Source organism: Salminus brasiliensis, chromosome 3 (genome assembly GCF_030463535.1).
Source record: "Salminus brasiliensis chromosome 3, fSalBra1.hap2, whole genome shotgun sequence".
Classification (NCBI taxonomy): Eukaryota; Metazoa; Chordata; class Actinopteri; order Characiformes; family Bryconidae; genus Salminus; species Salminus brasiliensis.
In genome coordinates this window covers 17,411,760-17,436,330 of record NC_132880.1, presented here as the reverse complement: position 1 = coordinate 17,436,330, position 24,571 = coordinate 17,411,760, and positions in this window count along the sequence as shown.

Below are 24,571 nucleotides of genomic sequence, written 5' to 3'. Positions count from 1 at the left end.
GCTACTTTCTAAGAGGTAGGTGATCATTCAGTTTATAAACATGTATTGATTTCCTTTGTTGTCTTACAGGTTTAGATGATGCAATTACCCCTTCCCTCCCAGATGTTGCATATATCCATCAAGGGTCCATCCATCTGTCACTGTCTAGGCTCGCTGTCTATCTGTTTGCTACTTTCTAAAAGGTAGGTGATCATTCAGTTTCTAAACATGTACTGATTTTCTTTGTTGTCTTACAGGTTTACAGGATGCCATTACCCCTTCCCTCCCTGATGGTGCATCTGTCCATCAAGGGTCCATCCGTCTGTCACCGTTTTCGGCTTGCAGTCTATCTGTTTGCTACTGTCTAACAGGTAGGTAATCATTCAGGTTTTATACATGTATTGATTTTCTTTGTTGTCTTACAGGTTTCAAGGATGCCGTTACCCCTTCCCTCTCTGATTGTGCATCTGTGCATCGAGGGTCCATCCATCTGTCACTGTGCACGGCTTGCTGTCTATGTGTTTGCTACTGTCTAATAGGTAGGTGATCATTCAGTTTCTAAACATGTATTGATTTTCTTTGTTGTCTTACAAGTTTAGACGATTCCATTACCCCTTCCCTCCCTGATGTTGCATCTGTCCGTCAAGGGTCCATCCATCTGTCACTGTGTACGGCTTGCTGACTATCTGTTTGCTACTGTCTAACAGGTAGGTGATCATTCAGTTTAAACAGTTATTGATTTTCTTTGTTGTCTTACAGGTTTAGAGGATGCCATTACCCCTTCCCTCCCTGATGTTGCATCTGTCCGTCAAGGGTCCATCCATCTGTCACTGTGTACGGCTTGCTGACTATCTGTTTGCTACTGTCTAACAGGTAGGTGATCATTCAGTTTCTAAACAGTTATTGATTTTCTTTGTTGTCTTACAGGTTTAGAGGTTACCATTACCCCTTCCCTCCCTGATGGTGCGTCTGTTCATGAAGGGTCCATCCATCTGCCACTGTGTATGGCTCGCTGTATTTCTTTCTGCACCTGCTTAACAGGTAGGTGATCATTCAGTTTCTATACATGTATTGATTTTCTTTGTTGTCTTACAAGTTTAGACGATTCCATTACCTCTTCCCTCCCTGATTGTGCATCTGTCCATCAAGGGTCCATCCGTCTGTCACCGTTTACGGCTTGCAGTCTATCTGTTTGCTACTTTCTAAGAGGAAGGTAATCATTCAGTTTCTAAACATTTATTGATTTTCTTTGTTGTCTTACAGGTTTAGAGGATGCCATTACCCCTTCCCTCCCTGATGTTGCATCTGTCCGTCAAGGGTCCATCCATCTGTCACTGTGTACGGCTTGCTGACTATCTGTTTGCTACTGTCTAACAGGTAGGTGATCATTCAGGTTTTATACATGTATTGATTTTCTTTGTTGTCTTACAGGTTTAGACGATGCCGTTACCCCTTCCCTCCCTGATATTGTGTCTGTCCATCAAGGGTCCATCCATCTGCAACTGTGTACGACTCGCTGTCTTTCTGTGTGCACCTGTCTAACAGGTAGGTGATCATTCAGTTTCTAAACATGTATTGATTTTCTTTGTTGTCTTAAAGGTTTAGAGGATGCCGTTACCCCTTCCCTCCCTGATGGTGCGTCTGTTCATCAAGGGTCCATCCATCTGTCACTGTGTACGGCTTGCTGTCTATCTGTTTGCTACTGTCTAACAGGTAGGTGATCATTCAGGTTCTAAACATGTATTGATTTTCTTTGTTGTCTTACAGGTTTAGAGGATGCCATTACCCCTTCCCTCCCTGATGGTGCATCTGTCCATCAAGGGTCCATTCGTCTGTCACTGTGTATGGCTTGCTGTCTATCTGTTTGCTACTTTCTAACAGGTAGGTGATCATTCAGTTTCTAAACAGTTATTGATTTTCTTTGTTGTCTTACAGGTTTGGAGGATGCCATTACCCCTTCCCTCCCTGATGGTGCATCTCTCTATCAAGGGTCCATCCATCTGCCACTTTGTACGGCTCGCTGTATATCTGTCTGCTACTGTCTAACAGGTAGGTGATCATTCAGTTTCTAAACATGTATTGATTTTCTTTGTTGTCTTACAGGTTTAGACGATGCCATTACCCCATCCCTACCTGATTGTGCGTCTGTTCATCAAGGGTCCATCCATCTGTCACTGTGTATGGCTTGCTGTCTATGTGTTTGCTACTGTCTAACAGGTAGGTGATCATTCAGTTTCTAAACATATATTGATTTTCTTTGTTGTCTTTCAGGTTCCGAGGATGCCGTTACTTCTTCCCTCTCTGATTGTGCATCTGTCCATCAAGGGTCCATCCATCTGTCACTGTTTACGGCTTGCTGACTATCTGTTTGCTACTATCTAACAGGTAGGTAATCATTCAGGTTTTATACATGTATTGATTTTCTTTGTTGTCTTACAGGTTTAGACGATGCCGTTACCCCTTCCCTCCCTGATGGTGCATCTGTCCATCAAGGGTCCATCCATCTGCAACTGTGTACGACTCGCTGTCTTTCTGTGTGCACCTGTCCAACAGGTAGGTGATCATTCAGTTTCTATGCATGAATTGATTTTCTTTGTTGTCTTACAGGTTTAGAGGATGCCATTACCCCCTCCCTCCCTGATGGTGCATCTGTCTATCAAGGGTCCATCCATCTGCAACTGTGTACAGCTCGCTGTATTTCTGTCTGCACCTGGTTAAGAGATAGGTGATCATTCTGTTTCTATATATGTATTGATTTTCTTTGTTGTCTTTCAGGTTCTGAGGATGCCGTTACCCCTTCCCTCCCTGATTGTGCATCTGTCCATCAAGGGTCCATCCATCTGTCACTGTGTACGCTTGCTGACTATCTGTTTGCTACTGTGTAACAGGTAGGTGATCATTCAGGTTCTATACATGTATTGATTTTCTTTGTTGTCGTACAGGTTAAGAGGATGCCATAACCCCTTCCCTCCCTGATGGTGCATCTGTCCATCAAGGGTCCATCCGTCTGTCCCTGTGTATGGCTTGCTGTCTTTCTGTTTGCTACTTTCTAACAGGTAGGTGATCATTCAGTTTCTAAACATGTATTGATTTTCTTTGTTGTCTTACAAGTTTAGACGATTCCATTATCCCTTTCCTCCCTGATGTTGCATCTGTACATCAAGGGTCCATCCATCTGTCACTATCTACGGCTCGCTGTATTTCTGTCTGCACCTGGTTAACAGGTAGGTTATGATTCAGTTTCTATACATGTATTGATTTTCTTTGTTGTCTTACAGGTTTAGAGGATGCCATTACCCCTTCCCTCCCTGATGGTGCATCTGTCTATCAAGGGTCCAATCATCTGTCACTGTGTACGGCTCACTTTCTATCTGTCTGCTACTGTCTAACAGGTAGGTGATCATTCAGTTTCTAAACATGTATTGATTTTCTTTGTTGTCTTACAGGTTTAGACGATGCCATTACCCCATCCTTACCTGATGGTGCGTCTGTTCATCAAGGGTCCATCCATCTGTCACTTTGTATGATTTGCTGTCTATGTGTTTGCTACTGTCTAACAGGTAGGTGATCATTCAGTTTCTAAACATATATTGATTTTCTTTGTTGTCTTTCAGGTTCCGAGGATGTCGTTACTTCTTCCCACTCTGATTGTGCATCTGTCCATCAAGGGTCCATCCATCTGCCACTGTGTATGGCTTGCTGACTATCTGTTTGCTACTATCTAATAGATAGGTAATCATTCAGGTTTTATACATGTATTGATTTTCTTTGTTGTCTTACAGGTTTAGACGATGCCGTCACCCCTTCCCTCCCTGATGGTGCATCTGTCCAGCATCTGTCTATCAAGGGTCCATCCATCTGCCACTGTGTACAGCTCGCTGTATTTCTGTCTGCACCTGGTTAAGAGATAGGTGATCATTCTGTTTCTATACATGTATTGATTTTCTCTGTTGACTTACAGGTTTAGACGATGCCATTACCCCTTCCCTCCCTGATGGTGCATCTGTCTATCAAGGGTCCATCCATCTGCCACTGTGTATGGCTCACTGTATTTCTGTCTGCACCTGGTTAACAGGTAGGTTATCATTCTGTTTCTATATATGTATTGATTTTCTTTGTTGTCTTTCAGGTTCTGAGGATGCCGTTACCCCTTCCCTCCCTGATTGTGCATCTGTCCATCAAGGGTCCATCCATCTGTCACTGTGTACGCTTGCTGACTATCTGTTTGCTACTGTGTAACAGGTAGGTGATCATTCAGGTTCTATACATGTATTGATTTTCTTTGTTGTCGTACAGGTTAAGAGGATGCCATAACCCCTTCCCTCCCTGATGGTGCATCTGTCCATCAAGGGTCCATCCGTCTGTCCCTGTGTATGGCTTGCTGTCTTTCTGTTTGCTACTTTCTAACAGGTAGGTGATCATTCAGTTTCTAAACATGTATTGATTTTCTTTGTTGTCTTACAAGTTTAGACGATTCCATTATCCCTTTCCTCCCTGATGTTGCATCTGTACATCAAGGGTCCATCCATCTGTCACTATCTACGGCTCGCTGTATTTCTGTCTGCACCTGGTTAACAGGTAGGTTATGATTCAGTTTCTATACATGTATTGATTTTCTTTGTTGTCTTACAGGATTACCCCTTCCCTCCCTGATGGTGCATCTGTCCATCAAGGGTCCAATCATCTGTCACTGTGTACGGCTCACTTTCTATCTGTCTGCTACTGTCTAACAGGTAGTTGATCATTCAGTTTCTAAACATGTATTGATTTTCTTTGTTGTCTTACAGGTTTAGACGATGCCATTACCCCATCCTTACCTGATGGTGCGTCTGTTCATCAAGGGTCCATCCATCTGTCACTGTGTATGGCTTGCTGTCTATGTGTTTGCTACTGTCTAACAGGTAGGTGATCATTCAGTTTCTAAACATATATTGATTTTCTTTGTTGTCTTTCAGGTTCCGAGGATGTCGTTACTTCTTCCCTCTCTGATTGTGCATCTGTCCATCAAGGGTCCATCCATCTGCCACTGTGTACGGCTTGCTGACTATCTGTTTGCTACTATCTAACAGGTAGGTAATCATTCAGGTTTTATACATGTATTGATTTTCTTTGTTGTCTTACAGGTTTAGACGATGCCGTCACCCCTTCCCTCCCTGATGGTGCATCTGTCTATCAAGGGTCCATCCATCTGCCACTGTGTATGGCTCGCTGTATTTCTGTCTGCACCTGGTTAACAGGTAGGTTATCATTCTGTTTCTATATATGTATTGATTTTCTTTGTTGACTTACAGGTTTAGACGATGCCATTACCCCTTCCCTCCCTGATGGTGCATCTGTCTATCAAGGGTCCATCCATCTGCCACTGTGTATGGCTCGCTGTATTTCTGTCTGCACCTGGTTAACAGGTAGGTTATCATTCTGTTTCTATATATGTATTGATTTTCTTTGTTGTCTTTCAGGTTCTGAGGATGCCGTTACCCCTTCCCTCCCTGATTGTGCATCTGTCCATCAAGGGTCCATCCATCTGTCACTGTGTACGCTTGCTGACTATCTGTTTGCTACTGTGTAACAGGTAGGTGATCATTCAGGTTCTATACATGTATTGATTTTCTTTGTTGTCGTACAGGTTAAGAGGATGCCATAACCCCTTCCCTCCCTGATGGTGCATCTGTCCATCAAGGGTCCATCCGTCTGTCCCTGTGTATGGCTTGCTGTCTTTCTGTTTGCTACTTTCTAACAGGTAGGTGATCATTCAGTTTCTAAACATGTATTGATTTTCTTTGTTGTCTTACAAGTTTAGACGATTCCATTATCCCTTTCCTCCCTGATGTTGCATCTGTACATCAAGGGTCCATCCATCTGTCACTATCTACGGCTCGCTGTATTTCTGTCTGCACCTGGTTAACAGGTAGGTTATGATTCAGTTTCTATACATGTATTGATTTTCTTTGTTGTCTTACAGGTTTAGAGGATGCCATTACCCCTTCCCTCCCTGATGGTGCATCTGTCCATCAAGGGTCCAATCATCTGTCACTGTGTACGGCTCACTTTCTATCTGTCTGCTACTGTCTAACAGGTTGGTGATCATTCAGTTTCTAAACATGTATTGATTTTCTTTGTTGTCTTACAGGTTTAGACGATGCCATTACCCCATCCTTACCTGATGGTGCGTCTGTTCATCAAGGGTCCATCCATCTGTCACTGTGTATGATTTGCTGTCTATGTGTTTGCTACTGTCTAACAGGTAGGTGATCATTCAGTTTCTAAACATATATTGATTTTCTTTGTTGTCTTTCAGGTTCCGAGGATGTCGTTACTTCTTCCCACTCTGATTGTGCATCTGTCCATCAAGGGTCCATCCATCTGCCACTGTGTACGGCTTGCTGACTATCTGTTTGCTACTATCTAACAGGTAGGTAATCATTCAGGTTTTATACATGTATTGATTTTCTTTGTTGTCTTACAGGTTTAGACGATGCCGTCACCCCTTCCCTCCCTGATGGTGCATCTGTCCATCATCTGTCCAGCATCTGTCTATCAAGGGTCCATCCATCTGCCACTGTGTACAGCTCGCTGTATTTCTGTCTGCACCTGGTTAAGAGATAGGTGATCATTCTGTTTCTATACATGTATTGTTTTTCTCTGTTGACTTACAGGTTTAGACGATGCCATTACCCCTTCCCTCCCTGATGGTGCATCTGTCTATCAAGGGTCCATCCATCTGCCACTGTGTATGGCTCGCTGTATTTCTGTCTGCACCTGGTTAACAGGTAGGTTATCATTCAGTTTCTATACATGTATTGATTTTCTTTGTTGTCTTTCAGGTTCCGAGGATGCCGTTACCCCTCTTCTCGCTGATTGTGCATCTGTCCATCAAGGGTCCACCATCTGTCACTGTGTACGGCTTGCTGACTATCTGTTTTCTACTATCTAACAGGTAGATAATAATTCAGGTTTTATACATGTATTGACTTTCTTTGTTGTCTTCCAAGTTTAGACGATGCCATTACCCCTTCCCTCCCTGATGGTGCATCTGTCCATCAAGGGTCCATTCGTCTGTCACTGTGTATGGCTTGCTGTCTATCTGTTTGCTACTTTCTAACAGGTAGGTGATCATTCAGTTTCTAAACAGTTATTGATTTTCTTTGTTGTCTTACAGGTTTGGAGGATGCCATTACCCCTTCCCTCCCTGATGGTGCATCTCTCTATCAAGCGTCCATCCATCTGCCACTTTGTACGGCTCGCTGTATATCTGTCTGCTACTGTCTAACAGGTAGGTGATCATTCAGTTTCTAAACATGTATTGATTTTCTTTGTTGTCTTACAGGTTTAGACGATGCCATTACCCCATCCCTACCTGATTGTGCGTCTGTTCATCAAGGGTCCATCCATCTGTCACTGTGTATGGCTTGCTGTCTATGTGTTTGCTACTGTCTAACAGGTAGGTGATCATTCAGTTTCTAAACATATATTGATTTTCTTTGTTGTCTTTCAGGTTCCGAGGATGCCGTTACTTCTTCCCTCTCTGATTGTGCATCTGTCCATCAAGGGTCCATCCATCTGTCACTGTTTACGGCTTGCTGACTATCTGTTTGCTACTATCTAACAGGTAGGTAATCATTCAGGTTTTATACATGTATTGATTTTCTTTGTTGTCTTACAGGTTTAGACGATGCCGTTACCCCTTCCCTCCCTGATGGTGCATCTGTCCATCAAGGGTCCATCCATCTGCAACTGTGTACGACTCGCTGTCTTTCTGTGTGCACCTGTCCAACAGGTAGGTGATCATTCAGTTTCTATGCATGAATTGATTTTCTTTGTTGTCTTACAGGTTTAGAGGATGCCATTACCCCCTCCCTCCCTGATGGTGCATCTGTCTATCAAGGGTCCATCCATCTGCAACTGTGTACAGCTCGCTGTATTTCTGTCTGCACCTGGTTAAGAGATAGGTGATCATTCTGTTTCTATATATGTATTGATTTTCTTTGTTGTCTTTCAGGTTCTGAGGATGCCGTTACCCCTTCCCTCCCTGATTGTGCATCTGTCCATCAAGGGTCCATCCATCTGTCACTGTGTACGCTTGCTGACTATCTGTTTGCTACTGTGTAACAGGTAGGTGATCATTCAGGTTCTATACATGTATTGATTTTCTTTGTTGTCGTACAGGTTAAGAGGATGCCATAACCCCTTCCCTCCCTGATGGTGCATCTGTCCATCAAGGGTCCATCCGTCTGTCCCTGTGTATGGCTTGCTGTCTTTCTGTTTGCTACTTTCTAACAGGTAGGTGATCATTCAGTTTCTAAACATGTATTGATTTTCTTTGTTGTCTTACAAGTTTAGACGATTCCATTATCCCTTTCCTCCCTGATGTTGCATCTGTACATCAAGGGTCCATCCATCTGTCACTATCTACGGCTCGCTGTATTTCTGTCTGCACCTGGTTAACAGGTAGGTTATGATTCAGTTTCTATACATGTATTGATTTTCTTTGTTGTCTTACAGGTTTAGAGGATGCCATTACCCCTTCCCTCCCTGATGGTGCATCTGTCCATCAAGGGTCCAATCATCTGTCACTGTGTACGGCTCACTTTCTATCTGTCTGCTACTGTCTAACAGGTAGGTGATCATTCAGTTTCTAAACATGTATTGATTTTCTTTGTTGTCTTACAGGTTTAGACGATGCCATTACCCCATCCTTACCTGATGGTGCGTCTGTTCATCAAGGGTCCATCCATCTGTCACTTTGTATGATTTGCTGTCTATGTGTTTGCTACTGTCTAACAGGTAGGTGATCATTCAGTTTCTAAACATATATTGATTTTCTTTGTTGTCTTTCAGGTTCCGAGGATGTCGTTACTTCTTCCCACTCTGATTGTGCATCTGTCCATCAAGGGTCCATCCATCTGCCACTGTGTATGGCTTGCTGACTATCTGTTTGCTACTATCTAATAGATAGGTAATCATTCAGGTTTTATACATGTATTGATTTTCTTTGTTGTCTTACAGGTTTAGACGATGCCGTCACCCCTTCCCTCCCTGATGGTGCATCTGTCCAGCATCTGTCTATCAAGGGTCCATCCATCTGCCACTGTGTACAGCTCGCTGTATTTCTGTCTGCACCTGGTTAAGAGATAGGTGATCATTCTGTTTCTATACATGTATTGATTTTCTCTGTTGACTTACAGGTTTAGACGATGCCATTACCCCTTCCCTCCCTGATGGTGCATCTGTCTATCAAGGGTCCATCCATCTGCCACTGTGTATGGCTCACTGTATTTCTGTCTGCACCTGGTTAACAGGTAGGTTATCATTCTGTTTCTATATATGTATTGATTTTCTTTGTTGTCTTTCAGGTTCTGAGGATGCCGTTACCCCTTCCCTCCCTGATTGTGCATCTGTCCATCAAGGGTCCATCCATCTGTCACTGTGTACGCTTGCTGACTATCTGTTTGCTACTGTGTAACAGGTAGGTGATCATTCAGGTTCTATACATGTATTGATTTTCTTTGTTGTCGTACAGGTTAAGAGGATGCCATAACCCCTTCCCTCCCTGATGGTGCATCTGTCCATCAAGGGTCCATCCGTCTGTCCCTGTGTATGGCTTGCTGTCTTTCTGTTTGCTACTTTCTAACAGGTAGGTGATCATTCAGTTTCTAAACATGTATTGATTTTCTTTGTTGTCTTACAAGTTTAGACGATTCCATTATCCCTTTCCTCCCTGATGTTGCATCTGTACATCAAGGGTCCATCCATCTGTCACTATCTATGGCTCGCTGTATTTCTGTCTGCACCTGGTTAACAGGTAGGTTATGATTCAGTTTCTATACATGTATTGATTTTCTTTGTTGTCTTACAGGATTACCCCTTCCCTCCCTGATGGTGCATCTGTCCATCAAGGGTCCAATCATCTGTCACTGTGTACGGCTCACTTTCTATCTGTCTGCTACTGTCTAACAGGTAGTTGATCATTCAGTTTCTAAACATGTATTGATTTTCTTTGTTGTCTTACAGGTTTAGACGATGCCATTACCCCATCCTTACCTGATGGTGCGTCTGTTCATCAAGGGTCCATCCATCTGTCACTGTGTATGGCTTGCTGTCTATGTGTTTGCTACTGTCTAACAGGTAGGTGATCATTCAGTTTCTAAACATATATTGATTTTCTTTGTTGTCTTTCAGGTTCCGAGGATGTCGTTACTTCTTCCCTCTCTGATTGTGCATCTGTCCATCAAGGGTCCATCCATCTGCCACTGTGTACGGCTTGCTGACTATCTGTTTGCTACTATCTAACAGGTAGGTAATCATTCAGGTTTTATACATGTATTGATTTTCTTTGTTGTCTTACAGGTTTAGACGATGCCGTCACCCCTTCCCTCCCTGATGGTGCATCTGTCTATCAAGGGTCCATCCATCTGCCACTGTGTATGGCTCGCTGTATTTCTGTCTGCACCTGGTTAACAGGTAGGTTATCATTCTGTTTCTATATATGTATTGATTTTCTTTGTTGACTTACAGGTTTAGACGATGCCATTACCCCTTCCCTCCCTGATGGTGCATCTGTCTATCAAGGGTCCATCCATCTGCCACTGTGTATGGCTCGCTGTATTTCTGTCTGCACCTGGTTAACAGGTAGGTTATCATTCTGTTTCTATATATGTATTGATTTTCTTTGTTGTCTTTCAGGTTCTGAGGATGCCGTTACCCCTTCCCTCCCTGATTGTGCATCTGTCCATCAAGGGTCCATCCATCTGTCACTGTGTACGCTTGCTGACTATCTGTTTGCTACTGTGTAACAGGTAGGTGATCATTCAGGTTCTATACATGTATTGATTTTCTTTGTTGTCGTACAGGTTAAGAGGATGCCATAACCCCTTCCCTCCCTGATGGTGCATCTGTCCATCAAGGGTCCATCCGTCTGTCCCTGTGTATGGCTTGCTGTCTTTCTGTTTGCTACTTTCTAACAGGTAGGTGATCATTCAGTTTCTAAACATGTATTGATTTTCTTTGTTGTCTTACAAGTTTAGACGATTCCATTATCCCTTTCCTCCCTGATGTTGCATCTGTACATCAAGGGTCCATCCATCTGTCACTATCTACGGCTCGCTGTATTTCTGTCTGCACCTGGTTAACAGGTAGGTTATGATTCAGTTTCTATACATGTATTGATTTTCTTTGTTGTCTTACAGGTTTAGAGGATGCCATTACCCCTTCCCTCCCTGATGGTGCATCTGTCCATCAAGGGTCCAATCATCTGTCACTGTGTACGGCTCACTTTCTATCTGTCTGCTACTGTCTAACAGGTTGGTGATCATTCAGTTTCTAAACATGTATTGATTTTCTTTGTTGTCTTACAGGTTTAGACGATGCCATTACCCCATCCTTACCTGATGGTGCGTCTGTTCATCAAGGGTCCATCCATCTGTCACTGTGTATGATTTGCTGTCTATGTGTTTGCTACTGTCTAACAGGTAGGTGATCATTCAGTTTCTAAACATATATTGATTTTCTTTGTTGTCTTTCAGGTTCCGAGGATGTCGTTACTTCTTCCCACTCTGATTGTGCATCTGTCCATCAAGGGTCCATCCATCTGCCACTGTGTACGGCTTGCTGACTATCTGTTTGCTACTATCTAACAGGTAGGTAATCATTCAGGTTTTATACATGTATTGATTTTCTTTGTTGTCTTACAGGTTTAGACGATGCCGTCACCCCTTCCCTCCCTGATGGTGCATCTGTCCATCATCTGTCCAGCATCTGTCTATCAAGGGTCCATCCATCTGCCACTGTGTACAGCTCGCTGTATTTCTGTCTGCACCTGGTTAAGAGATAGGTGATCATTCTGTTTCTATACATGTATTGTTTTTCTCTGTTGACTTACAGGTTTAGACGATGCCATTACCCCTTCCCTCCCTGATGGTGCATCTGTCTATCAAGGGTCCATCCATCTGCCACTGTGTATGGCTCGCTGTATTTCTGTCTGCACCTGGTTAACAGGTAGGTTATCATTCAGTTTCTATACATGTATTGATTTTCTTTGTTGTCTTTCAGGTTCCGAGGATGCCGTTACCCCTCTTCTCGCTGATTGTGCATCTGTCCATCAAGGGTCCACCATCTGTCACTGTGTACGGCTTGCTGACTATCTGTTTTCTACTATCTAACAGGTAGATAATAATTCAGGTTTTATACATGTATTGACTTTCTTTGTTGTCTTCCAAGTTTAGACGATGCCGTTACCCCTTCCCTCCCTGATATTGTCTGTCCATCAAGGGTCCATCCATCTGTCACTGTTTACGGCTTGCTGTCTATGTGTTTGCTACTGTCTAACAGGTAGGTGATCATTCAGTTTCTAAACATATATTGATTTTCTTTGTTGTCTTTCAGGTTCCGAGGATGTCGTTACTTCTTCCCTCTCTGATTGTGCATCTGTCCATCAAGGGTCCATCCATCTGCCACTGTGTACGGCTTGCTGACTATCTGTTTGCTACTATCTAACAGGTAGGTAATCATTCAGTTTCTATGCGTGAATTGATTTTCTTTGTTGTCTTACAGGTTTAGAGGATGCCATTACCCCTTCCCTCCCTGATGGTGCGTGTGTTCATCAAGGGTCCATCCATCTGTCACTGTGTACGTTTTGGTGTCTATCTGTTTGCTACTGTCTAACAGGTAGGTGATCATTCAGGTTCTATACATGTATTGATTTTCTTTGTTGTCTTACATGTTTAGAGGATGCCATTACCCCCTCCCTCCCTGATGGTGCATCTGTCTATCAAGGGTCCATCCATCTGCCACTGTGTATGGCTCGCTGTATTTCTGTCTACACCTGGTTAACAGGTAGGTTATCATTCAGTTTCTATACATGTATTGATTTTCTATGTTGTCTTTCAGGTTCCGAGGATGCCGTTACCCCTTCCCTCCCTGATTGTGCATCTGTCCATCAAGGGTCCACCATTTGTCACTGTGTACGGCTTGCTGACTATCTGTTTTCTACTATCTAACAGGTAGATAATCATTCAGGTTTTATACATGTATTGACTTTCTTTGTTGTCTTCCAGGTTTAGACGATACCGTTACCCCTTCCCTCCCTGATATTGTCTGTCCATCAAGGGTCCATCCATCTGCAACTGTGTACGGCTCGCTGTCTTTCTGTCTGCACCTGTCTAACAGGTAGGTGATCATTCAGGTTTTATACATGTATTGATTTTCTTTGTTGTCTTACAGGTTTAGAGGATGCCATTACCCCTTCCCTCCCTGATGTTGCATCTGTCCATCAAGGGTTCATCCATCTCTCACTGCTTACGGCTCGCTGTCTATCTCTTTGCTACTGTTTAACACGTAGGTGATCAGTCAGTTTCTAAACATGTATTGATTTTCTTTGTTGTCTTACAGGTTTAGAGGATGACATTACCCCTTCCCTCCCTGATGGTGCATCTGTCCATCAAGGGTCCATCCGTCTGTCACTGTGTACGGCTTGCTGTCTATCTGTATGCTACTTTCTAACAGATAGATGATCATTCAGTTTCTAAACATGTATTGATTTTCTTTGTTGTCTTACAGGTTTAGAGGATGCCATTACCTCTTCCCTCCCTGATGTTGCATCTGTCCATCAAGGGTTCATCCATCTGTCACTATCTACGGCTCTCTTTATTTCTATCTGCACCTGGTTAACAGGTAGGTTATCATTCAGTTTCTATACATGTATTGATTTTCTTTGTTGTCTATCAGGTTCTGAGGATGCCGTTACCCCTTCCCTCCCTGATTGTGCATCTGTCCATCAAGGGTCCATCCAAGTGTCACTGTGTACGGCTTGCTGACTATCTGTTTGCTACTGTCTAACAGGTAGGTAATCATTCAGATTTTATACATGTATTGATTTTCTTTGTTGTCTTACAGGTTTAGACGATGCCGTTACCTCTTCCCTCCCTGATATTGCGTCTGTCCATCAAGGGTCCATCTGTCTGTCACTGTGTACGGCTTGCTGTCTATCTGTTTGCTACTTTCTAAGAGGTAGGTGATCATTCAGTTTCTAAACATGTATTGATTTCCTTTGTTGTCTTACAGGTTTAGACGATGCCATTACCCCTTCCCTCCCTGATGCTGCGTCTGTTCATCAAGGGTCCATCCATCTGCCACTGTGTATGGCTCGCTGTATTTCTTTCTGCACCTGCTTAACAGGTAGGTGATCATTCAGTTTCTATACATTTATTGATTTTCTATGTTGTCTTACAGGTTTAGAGGATGCCATTACCCCTTCCCTCCCTGATGGTGTGTCTGTTCATCAAGGGTCCATCCATCTTTCACTGTGTACGGCTTGCTGTCTATCTGTTTGCTACTGTCTAACAGGTAGGTGATTATTCAGGTTCTATACATGTATTGATTTTCTTTGTTGTCTTACAGGTTTAGACGATGCCGTTACCCCTTCCCTCCGTGATATTGCATCTGTCCATCAAGGGTCCATCCGTCTGTCACTGTGTATGGCTTGCTGTCTATCTGTTTGCTACTTTCTAACAGGTAGGTGATCATTCAGTTTCTAAACAGTTATTGATTTTCTTTGTTGTCTTACAGGTTTAGAGGATGCCATTACCCCTTCCCTCCCTGATGGTGCATCTGTCTATCAAGGGTCCATCCATCTGCCACTGTGTAGGGCTCGCTGTATATCTGTCTGCACCTGGTTAACAGGTAGGTGATTATTCAGTTTCTATACATGTATTGATTTTCTTTGTTGTCTTTCAGGTTCCGAGGATGCCATTACCCCTTCCCTCCCTGATGGTGCATCTGTCCATCAAGGGTCCAATCATCTGTCACTGTGTACGGCTCACTTTCTATCTGTCTGCTACTGTCTAACAGGTAGGTGATCATTCAGTTTCTAAACATGTATTGATTTTCTTTGTTGTCTTACAGGTTTAGACGATGCCATTACCCCTTCCCTCCCTGATGGTGCATCTGTCCATCAAGGGTCCATCCATCTGTCACTGTCTACGGTTCGCTGTATTTCTATCTGCACCTGGTTAACAGGTAGGTGGTCAATCAGTTTCTATACATGTATTGGTTTTCTTTGTTGTCTTTCAGGTTCCGAGGATGCTGTTACCCCTTCCCTACCTGATTGTGCATCTGTCCATCAAGGGTCCATCCATCTGTCACTTTGTACGGCTTGCTGTCTATGTGTTTGCTACTGTCTAACAGGTAGGTGATCATTCAGTTTCTAAACATGTATTGATTTTCTTTGTTGTCTTACAGGTTTAGAGGATGCCATTACCCCTTCCCTCCCTGATGGTGCGTCTGTTCATCAAGGGCCCATCCATCTGCCACTGTCTACGGCTCGCTGTATTTCTGTCTACGCCTGGTTAACAGGTAGGTGATCATTCAGTTTCTATACATGTATTGATTTTCTTTGTCTTTCAGGATTAGAGGATGCCATTACCCCTTCCCTCCCTGATGGTGCATCTGTCTATCAAGGGTCCATCCATCTGCCACTGTGTACGGCTCGCTGTATTTCTGTCTGCACCTGGTTATCAGGTAGGAAATCATTCAGTTTCTATACATGTATTGATTTTATTTGTTGTCTTTCAATTTCCGAGGATGCCGTTACCCCTTCCCTCCCTGATTGTGCATCTGTCCATCAAGGGTCCATCCATCTGCTACTGTCTACGGCTCGCTGTCTATCTATTTGCTACTGTCTAACAGGTAGGTGATCATTCAGTTTCTAAACATGTATTGATTTTCTTTGTTGTCTTACAGGTTTAGAGGATGCCATTACCCCTTCCCTACCTGATTGTGCATCTGTCCATCAAGGGTCCATCCATCTGTCACTTTGTACGGCTTGCTGTCTATGTGTTTGCTACTGTCTAACAGGTAGGTGATCATTCAGTTTCTAAACATGTATTGATTTTCTTTGTTGTCTTACAAGTTTAGACGATTCCATTACCCCTTCCCTCCCTGATGTTGCATATGTCCATCAAGGGTCCATCCATCTGTCACTGTCTATGGCTCGCTGTATTTCTGTCTGCACCTGGTTAACAGGTAGGTGATCATTCAGTTTCTATACATGTATTGATTTTCTTTGTCTTTCAGGATTAGAGGATGCCATTACCCCTTCCCTCCCTGATGGTGCATCTGTCTATCAAGGGTCCATCCATCTGCCACTGTGTACGGCTCGCTGTATTTCTGTCTGCACCTGGTTAACAGGTAGGTAATCATTCAGTTTCTATACATGTATTGATTTTATTTGTTGTCTTTCAGGTTCCGAGGATGCCGTTACCCCTTCCCTCCCTGATGGTGCATCTGTCCATCAAGGGTCCATCCATCTGCAACTGTGTACGACTCGCTGTCTTTCTGTGTGCACCTGTCTAACAGGTAGGTGATCATTCAGTTTCTATGCATGAATTGATTTTCTTTGTTGTCTTTCTGAATTAGAGGATGCCATTACCCCTTCCCTCCCTGATGGTGGATCTGTCTATCAAGGGTCCATCCATCTGCCACTGTGTACGGCTCGCTGTATTTCTGTCTGCACCTGGTTAAGAGATAGGTGATCATTCTGTTTCTATACATGTATTGATTTTCTTTGTAGTCTTACAGGTTTATAGGATGCCATTACCCCCTCCCTCCCTGATGGTGCATCTGTCTATCAAGGGTCCATCCATCTGCCACTGTGTACGGCTCGCTGTATTTCTGTCTGCACCTGGTTAAGAGATAGGTGATCATTCTGTTTCTATACATGTATTGATTTTCTTTGTTGTCTTTCAGGTTCTGAGGATGCCGTTACCCCTTCCCTCCCTGATTGTGCATCTGTCCATCAAGGGTCCATCCATCTGTCACTGTGTATGCTTGCTGACTATCTGTTTGCTACTGTGTAACAGGTAGGTGATCATTCAGGTTCTATACATGTATTGATTTTCTTTGTTGTCTTTCAGGATTAGAGGATGCCATTACCCCTTCGCTCCCTGATGGTGCATCTGTCTATCAAGGGTCCATCCATCTGCCACTGTGTACGGCTCGCTGTATTTCTGTCTGCACCTGGTTAACAGGTAGGTAATCATTCAGTTTCTAAACATGTATTGATTTTCTTTGTTGTCTTACAGGTTCCGAGGATGCCATTACCCCTTCCCTCCCTGATTGTGCATCTGTCCATCAAGGGTCCATCCATCTCTCACTGTCTGCGGCTCGCTGTCTTTCTGTTTGCTACTTTCTAACAGATAGGTGATCATTCAGTTTCTAAACATGTATTGATTTTCTTTGTTGTCTTACAAGTTTAGACGATTCCATTACCCCTTTCCTCCCTGATGTTGCATCTGTACATCAAGGGTCCATCCATCTGTCACTATCTACGGCTCGCTGTATTTCTGTCTGCACCTGGTTAACAGGTAGGTGATCATTCAGTTTCTATACATGTATTGATTTTCTTTGTTGTCTTTCAGGTTCCGAGGATGCCGTTACCACTTCCCTCCCTGATGGTGCATCTGTCCATCAAGGGTCCATCCGTCTGTCACTGTGTATGGCTTACTGTCTATCTGTTTGCTACTTTCTAACAGGTAGGTCATCATTCAGTTTCTAAACAGTTATTGATTTTCTTTGTTGTCTTACAGGTTTAGACGATTCCATTACCCCTTTCCTCCCTGATGTTGCATCTGTACATCAAGGGTCCATCCATCTGCCACTGTGTATGGCTCACTGTATTTCTGTCTTCACCTGGTTAACAGGTAGGTGATCATTCAGTTTGTATACATGTATTGATTTTCTTTGTTGTCTATCAGGTTCTGAGGATGCCGTTACCCCTTCCCTCCCTGATTGTGCATCTGTCTATCAAGGGTCCATCCATCTGCCACTGTGTACGGCTCGCTGTATTTCTGTCTGTACCTGGTTAACAGGTAGGTAATCATTCAGTTTCTATACATGTATTGATTTTATTTGTTGTCTTTCAGGTTCCGAGGATGCCGTTACCCCTTCCCTCCCTGATTGTGCATCTGTCCATCAAGGGTCCATCCATCTGCTACTGTCTACGGCTCGCTGTCTATCTATTTGCTACTGTCTAACAGGTAGGTGATCATTCAGTTTCTAAACATGTATTGATTTTCTTTGTTGTCTTACAGGTTTAGAGGATGCCATTACCCCTTCCCTCCCTGATGGTGCGTCTGTCTATCAAGGGTCCATCCATCTGCCACTGTGTACGGCTCGCTGTATATCTGTCTGCACCTGGTTAACAGGTAGGTGATCATGAAGTTTCTAAACATGTATTGATTTTCTTTGTTGTCTTTCAGGTTTAGAGGATGCCATTACCCCTTCCCTCCCTGATGGTGCGTCTGTCTATCAAGGGTCCATCCATCTGCCACTGTGTACGGCTCGCTGTATATCTGTCTGCACCTGGTTAACAGGTAGGTGATCATGAAGTTTCTAAACATGTATTGATTTTCTTTGTTGTCTTTCAGGTTTAAAGGATGCCATTACCCCTTTCCTCCCTGATGGTGCATCTGTCCATCAAGGGTCCATCCATCTGCAACTGTGTACGACTCGCTGTCTTTCTGTGTGCACCTGTGTAACAGGTAGGTGATCATTCAGTTTCTATGCATTAATTGATTTTCTTTGTTGTCTTTCAGGAATAGAGGATGCCATTACCCCTTCCCTCCCTGATGGTGCATCTGTCTATCAAGGGTCCATCCATCTGCCACTGTGTACGGCTCGCTGTATTTCTGTCTGCACCTCGTTAACAGGTAGGTAATCATTCAGTTTCTATACATGTATTGATTTTATTTGTTGTCTTTCAGGTTCCGAGGATGCCGTTACCCCTTCCCTCCCTGATTGTGCATCTGTCCATCAAGGGTCCATCCATCTCTCACTGTCTACGGCTCGCTGTCTATCTGTTTGCTACTGTCTAACAGGTAGGTGATCATTCAGGTTCTATACATGTATTGATTTTCTTTGTAGTCTTACAGGTTTATAGGATGCCATTACCCCCTCCCTCCCTGATGGTGCATCTGTCTATCAAGGGTCCATCCATCTGCCACTGTGTACGGCTCGCTGTATTTCTGTCTGCACCTGGTTAAGAGATAGGTGATCATTCTGTTTCTATACATGTATTGATTTTCTTTGTTGTCTTTCAGGTTCTGAGGATGCCGTTACCCCTTCCCTCCCTGATTGTGCATCTGTCCATCAAGGGTCCATCCATCTGTCACTGTGTATGCTTGCTGACTATCTGTTTGCTACTGTGTAACAGGTAGGTGATCATTCAGTTTCTAAACATGTATTGATTTTCTTTGTTGTCTTACAGGTTCCGAGGATGCCATTACCCCTTCCCTCCCTGATTGTGCATCTGTCCATCAAGGGTCCATCCATCTCTCACTGTCTGCGGCTCGCTGTCTTTCTGTTTGCTACTTTCTAACAGATAGGTGATCATTCAGTTTCTAAACATGTATTGATTTTCTTTGTTGTCTTACAAGTTTAGACGATTCCATTACCCCTTTCCTCCCTGATGTTGCATCTGTACATCAAGGGTCCATCCATCTGTCACTATCTACGGCTCGCTGTATTTCTGTCTGCACCTGGTTAACAGGTAGGTGATCATTCAGTTTCTATACATGTATTGATTTTCTTTGTTGTCTTTCAGGTTCCGAGGATGCCGTTACCCCTTCCCTCCCTGATGGTGCATCTGTCCATCAAGGGTCCATCCGTCTGTCACTGTGTATGGCTTACTGTCTATCTGTTTGCTACTTTCTAACAGGTAGGTCATCATTCAGTTTCTAAACAGTTATTGATTTTCTTTGTTGTCTTACAGGTTTAGACGATTCCATTACCCCTTTCCTCCCTGATGTTGCATCTGTACATCAAGGGTCCATCCATCTGCCACTGTGTATGGCTCGCTGTATTTCTGTCTGCACCTGGTTAACAGGTAGGTGATCATTCAGTTTGTATACATGTATTGATTTTCTTTGTTGTCTATCAGGTTCTGAGGATGCCGTTACCCCTTCCCTCCCTGATTGTGCATCTGTCTATCAAGGGTCCATCCATCTGCCACTGTGTACGGCTCGCTGTATTTCTGTCTGCACCTGGTTAACAGGTAGGTAATCATTCAGTTTCTATACATGTATTGATTTTATTTGTTGTCTTTCAGGTTCCGAGGATGCCGTTACCCCTTCCCTCCCTGATTGTGCATCTGTCCATCAAGGGTCCATCCATCTGCCACTGTGTATGGCTCGCTGTATTTCTGTCTTCACCTGGTTAACAGGTAGGTGATCATTCAGTTTGTATACATGTATTGATTTTCTTTGTTGACTATCAGGTTCTGAGGATGCCGTTACCCCTTCCCTCCCTGATTGTGCATCTGTCTATCAAGGGTCCATCCATCTGCCACTTTGTACGGCTCGCTGTATTTCTGTCTGTACCTGGTTAACAGGTAGGTAATCATTCAGTTTCTATACATGTATTGATTTTATTTGTTGTCTTTCAGGTTCCGAGGATGCCGTTACCCCTTCCCTCCCTGATTGTGCATCTGTCCATCAAGGGTCCATCCATCTGCTACTGTCTACGGCTCGCTGTCTATCTATTTGCTACTGTCTAACAGGTAGGTGATCATTCAGTTTCTAAACATGTATTGATTTTCTTTGTTGTCTTACAGGTTTAGAGGATGCCATTACCCCTTACCTCCCTGATGGTGCGTCTGTCTATCAAGGGTCCATCCATCTGCCACTGTGTACGGCTCGCTGTATATCTGTCTGCACCTGGTTAACAGGTAGGTGATCATGAAGTTTCTAAACATGTATTGAATTTCTTTGTTGTCTTTCAGGTTTAGAGGATGCCATTACCCCTTTCCTCCCTGATGGTGCATCTGTCCATCAAGGGTCCATCCATCTCCAACTGTGTACGACTCGCTGTCTTTCTGTGTGCACCTGTGTAACAGGTAGGTGATCATTCAGTTTCTATGCATTAATTGATTTTCTTTGTTGTCTTTCAGGAATAGAGGATGCCATTACCCCTTCCCTCCCTGATGGTGCATCTGTCTATCAAGGGTCCATCCATCTGCCACTGTGTACGGCTCGCTGTATTTCTGTCTGCACCTCGTTAACAGGTAGGTAATCATTCAGTTTCTATACATGTATTGATTTTATTTGTTGTCTTTCAGGTTCCGAGGATGCCGTTACCCCTTCCCTCCCTGATTGTGCATCTGTCCATCAAGGGTCCATCCATCTCTCACTGTCTACGGCTCGCTGTCTATCTGTTTGCTACTGTCTAACAGGTAGGTGATCATTCAGGTTCTATACATGTATTGATTTTCTTTGTAGTCTTACAGGTTTATAGGATGCCATTACCCCCTCCCTCCCTGATGGTGCATCTGTCTATCAAGGGTCCATCCATCTGCCACTGTGTACGGCTCGCTGTATTTCTGTCTGCACCTGGTTAACAGGTAGGTAATCATTCAGTTTCTATACATGTATTGATTTTATTTGTTGTCTTTCAGGTTCCGAGGATGCCGTTACCCCTTCCCTCCCTGATTGTGCATCTGTCCATCAAGGGTCCATCCATCTCTCACTGTCTATGGCTCGCTGTCTATCTGTTTGCTACTGTCTAACAGGTAGGTGATCATTCAGGTTCTATACATGTATTGATTTTCTTTGTAGTCTTACAGGTTTATAGGATGCCATTACCCCCTCCCTCCCTGATGGTGCATCTGTCTATCAAGGGTCCATCCATCTGCCACTGTGTACGGCTCGCTGTATTTCTGTCTGCACCTGGTTAAGAGATAGGTGATCATTCTGTTTCTATACATGTATTGATTTTCTTTGTTGTCTTTCAGGTTCTGAGGATGCCGTTACCCCTTCCCTCCCTGATTGTGCATCTGTCCATCAAGGGTCCATCCATCTGTCACTGTGTATGCTTGCTGACTATCTGTTTGCTACTGTGTAACAGGTAGGTGATCATTCAGTTTCTAAACATGTATTGATTTTCTTTGTTGTCTTACAGGTTCCGAGGATGCCATTACCCCTTCCCTCCCTGATTGTGCATCTGTCCATCAAGGGTCCATCCATCTCTCACTGTCTGCGGCTCGCTGTCTTTCTGTTTGCTACTTTCTAACAGATAGGTGATCATTCAGTTTCTAAACATGTATTGATTTTCTTTGTTGTCTTACAAGTTTAGACGATTCCATTACCCCTTTCCTCCCTGATGTTGCATCTGTACATCAAGGGTCCATCCGTCACTATCTACGGCTCGCTGTATTTCTGTCTGCACCTGGTTAACAGGTAGGTGATCATTCAGTTTCTATACATGTATTGATTTTCTTTGTTGTCTTTCAGGTTCCGAGGATGCCGTTACCCCTTCCCTCCCTGATGGTGCATCTGTCCATCAAGGGTCCATCCGTCTGTCACTGTGTATGGCTTACTGTCTATCTGTTTGCTACTTTCTAACAGGTAGGTCATCATTCAGTTTCTAAACAGTTATTGATTTTCTTTGTTGTCTTACAGGTTTAGACGATTCCATTACCCCTTTCCTCCCTGATGTTGCATCTGTACATCAAGGGTCCATCCATCTGCCACTGTGTATGGCTCGCTGTATTTCTGTCTGCACCTGGTTAACAGGTAGGTGATCATTCAGTTTGTATACATGTATTGATTTTCTTTGTTGTCTATCAGGTTCTGAGGATGCCGTTACCCCTTCCCTCCCTGATTGTGCATCTGTCTATCAAGGGTCCATCCATCTGCCACTGTGTACGGCTCGCTGTATTTCTGTCTGCACCTGGTTAACAGGTAGGTAATCATTCAGTTTCTATACATGTATTGATTTTATTTGTTGTCTTTCAGGTTCCGAGGATGCCGTTACCCCTTCCCTCCCTGATTGTGCATCTGTCCATCAAGGGTCCATCCATCTGCTACTGTCTACGGCTCGCTGTCTATCTATTTGCTACTGTCTAACAGGTAGGTGATCATTCAGTTTCTAAACATGTATTGATTTTCTTTGTTGTCTTACAGGTTTAGAGGATGCCATTACCCCTTCCCTCCCTGATGGTGCGTCTGTCTATCAAGGGTCCATCCATCTTCAACTGTGTACGACTCGCTGTCTTTCTGTGTGCACCTGTGTAACAGGTAGGTGATCATTCAGTTTCTATGCATTAATTGATTTTCTTTGTTGTCTTTCAGGAATAGAGGATGCCATTACCCCTTCCCTCCCTGATGGTGCATCTGTCTATCAAGGGTCCATCCATCTGCCACTGTGTACGGCTCGCTGTATTTCTGTCTGCACCTCGTTAACAGGTAGGTAATCATTCAGTTTCTATACATGTATTGATTTTATTTGTTGTCTTTCAGGTTCCGAGGATGCCGTTACCCCTTCCCTCCCTGATTGTGCATCTGTCCATCAAGGGTCCATCCATCTCTCACTGTCTACGGCTCGCTGTGTATCTGTTTGCTACTGTCTAACAGGTAGGTGATCATTCAGGTTCTATACATGTATTGATTTTCTTTGTAGTCTTACAGTTTTATAGGATGCCATTACCCCCTCCCTCCCTGATGGTGCATCTCTCTATCAAGGGTCCATCCATCTGCCACTGTGTACGGCTCACTGTATTTCTGTCTGCACCTGGTTAAGAGATAGGTGATCATTCAGTTTCTAAACATGTATTGATTTTATTTGTTGTCTTTCAGGTTCCGAGGATGCCGTTACCCCTTCCCTCCCTGATTGTGCATCTGTCTATCAAGGGTCCATCCATCTGCTACTGTCTACGGCTCGCTGTCTATCTATTTGCTACTGTCTAACAGGTAGGTGATCATTCAGTTTCTAAACATGTATTGATTTTCTTTGTTGTCTTACAGGTTTAGAGGATGCCATTACCCCTTTCCTCCCTGATGGTGCATCTGTCTATCAAGGGTCCATCCATCTGCCACTGTGTACGGCTCGCTGTATATCTGTCTGCACCTGGTTAACAGGTAGGTGATCATGAAGTTTCTAAACATGTATTGATTTTCTTTGTTGTCTTTCAGGTTTAGAGGATGCCATTACCCCTTCCCTCCCTGATTGTGCATCTGTCCATCAAGGATCCATCCATCTGCCACTGTGTACGGCTCGCTGTATATCTGTCTGCACCTGGTTAACAGGTAGGTGATTATTCAGTTTCTATACATGTATTGATTTTCTTTGTTGTCTTTCAGGTTCCGAGGATGCCGTTACCCCTTCCCTCCCTGATTGTGCATCTGTCCATCAAGGGTCCATCCATCTGTCACTGTTTACGGCTTGCTGACTATCTGTTTGCTACTATCTAACAGCTAGGTAATCATTCAGGTTTTATACATGTATTGATTTTCTTTGTTGCCTTACAGGTTTAGACGATGCCGTTACCCCTTCCCTCCCTGATGGTGCATCTGTCCATCAAGGGTCCATCCATCTGCAACTGTGTACGACTCGCTGTCTTTCTGTGTGCGCCTGTCTAACAGGTAGGTGATCATTCAGTTTCTATGCATGAATTGATTTTCTTTGTTGTCTTTCAGGAATAGAGGATGCCATTACCCCTTCCCTCCTTGATGGTGCATCTGTCTATCAAGGGTCCATCCATCTGCCACTGTGTACGGCTCGCTGTATTTCTGTCTGCACCTGGTTAACAGGTAGGTAATCATTCAGT